The sequence below is a fragment of the Zingiber officinale genome, chromosome 10A (genome assembly GCF_018446385.1).
Source record: "Zingiber officinale cultivar Zhangliang chromosome 10A, Zo_v1.1, whole genome shotgun sequence".
NCBI classification, from domain to species: Eukaryota; Viridiplantae; Streptophyta; class Magnoliopsida; order Zingiberales; family Zingiberaceae; genus Zingiber; species Zingiber officinale.
The window spans coordinates 48064266-48066742 of NC_056004.1; positions in this window are offsets into that span (position 1 = coordinate 48064266).

Here is a 2477-nt window from a genome sequence, read left to right on the forward strand (position 1 = left end):
TGCCAAATCTCATAATCCATATGAGCAATGGATAAGAGTATCCGGATAGACTTAAGCATAGCTACCGGGAAAAGGTTTCCTCATAATCGATTCCCTCTTCTGAGTGTACCCTTTCGCAACAAGCCTTTGAAGGTTTCTACCTTCCCGTCTGTCCCTCTTTTCCTTTTGTAGATCCACTTGCATCCAACGGCTTTTACACCATCGGTGGTTCTACAAGCTCCAGACCTTATTAGAATACATGGACTCTATTTGAATTCATTACCTTTTGCCAAGATGCTTCATCTATATCTTGGAGTGCTTGATCATATGGGGATCGGGTTCATGTTTACCGGGATCAAGTCGAAGACTCTCCCAAAACATGAATCTTTCAGTTGCCTCACAACCCTCCCACTCCGAAGGTACTGTTTGTGGTTGTGCATCATGTGTGACACGTGTTGCGGTCTCTTGTGGTACTTCATCTTGTCCTATTGAAGTAGACATGTCCTCTCTAAGTTCTTCTAAAACAACTTTACTACTGGGCTTGTGATCCATTATATAGTCTTCTTCTAAAAACTGGGCATTGGTGCTAACAATGACCTTCTGGTCTTTAGGACTATAAAATAAACCACCTTTCGTTCCTTTAGGATATCCTACAAACACGCGAACTTCATGCGAGATTCTAACTTATCATCTGGGTTTGACACATGGTGGACTACCAATCCGAATATGTCGTAGACTGGGTTTTCGCCCATTCCACAATTCTATGGAAGTAGAAGAAACTGATTTAAAAGGTACTAAGTTCAGAACATACACTGCTGTTTCCAGAGCATATCCCCAAAACGAATTTGGTAATTCTGAATAACTCATCATCGATCTAACCATCTCCATAAGAGTCCTATTCCTTCGTTCTACTACACCATTCTGTTGGGGTGTTCCAGGTGCAGACAATTGGGATTGAATCCCAGCCTCTGATAAGTAATTCCTAAACTCTCCTAAGAGGTATTCGCCACCACGATCAGATCGTAGTGTCTTGATACTTTTACCTAATCGTTTCTCCACATCAGCCTTGTATTCTTTGAACTTGTCAAAGCATTCGGACTTGCGGCGCATTAGGTAAATGTATCCATATCTTGAATAATCGTCTATAAAAGAGACAAAATATTCAAAACCTCCTCTTGCCTGGACAGACATAGGACCACACAAATCAGAGTGAACCAACTCTAACACTTCTTTGGCTCTATACCCCTTGGCCTTGAACGACCTCTTGGTCATTTTACCTTCTAAGCAAGATTCACAAGTTGGAAAATTTTCCAACTCTAATGAACTCAAAAGTCCATCGGCTATAAGCCTCTGAATCCTACTTAAATTAATATGACCAAGTCTTAGATGCCAAAGATATGCTTGGTTCATTTCTGAAGGTTCATTTCTCTTATTAGAATTAGAAGATGAGTTATAAATTTCCATGTTTTGCTTTGTGGAAGAAATTGGATTTAAAATATACAAATTGCCAACTAATGCACCAGAACAGATAATCACTTTATTTCTTTTAATAACTACATCGTTACTTGAAGAAACCGAATATCCATCTAAAAGCAGTTTAGAAACTGAAATTAAATTCTTTCTAAAGCGGGTACATAAAGACAATTTCTTAAAACTAAATTTTATTTCTACTAAAAGATAAGTAGACGTCTCCCATGCAACAACCGCCACCTTAGTAGCATTGCCCATGTAGAGCGGTAATCTCCCCTTGAGATAGTCGTCGGTTTCCGGAACCCTGCAAGGAATTGCGAGACATGATCGATGGCTCCGTATCTACACACGGTGCTAGTAGATAACACCGCTAAGCATGTTTCAACAACTAGAGCATGAGATATACCTTTGTTTTGGTTCTTACGAGGACAGTCCGCCTTCCAATGTCCTGCCTGCTTGCAGATGAAGCACTTGCCCTTCGGCTTCTTCATTCCAGCTTTAAATCCCGTACTCTGAGATTTATTCACTTTCTTTGCTGAACCAGCTTGTTTCTTCTTCTTCTTTCCTCTCGGTTTAGAAGTAGAACCATTTTCAGCATAGTGAATTTGAGAATTGTGACGAAATAATCCTTCTGCTGCTTGAAGTTCTGTCAGTAGTTCCCCTAATGAATAAATCCTCTTATTCATATTATAGTTCAGGCGGAACTGCTCAAAACTTCTAGGTAGCGTTTGGAGGATCATATCGATCTGGGTTTCCCCATCAATTTCTCCTCCAAGGATCTGTATCTCGTTCAGATAAGCCATCATGTTTAGGATATGATCCCTTACAGGAGTACCCTCTTGCATGGTGGCTGTCATTATCTTTCTCATAGCTTCTTGTCTAGAAGCCCTATCCTGATGACCAAAGAGTTCCTTGAGATTGTTCATAATATCATAAGCTGTTGGTAAATCTTTATGCTGATGTTGCAATACATTTGACATTGAAGCCAAAATGTAACACCGCGCCATCTCATCTGCCTTTACCCATCT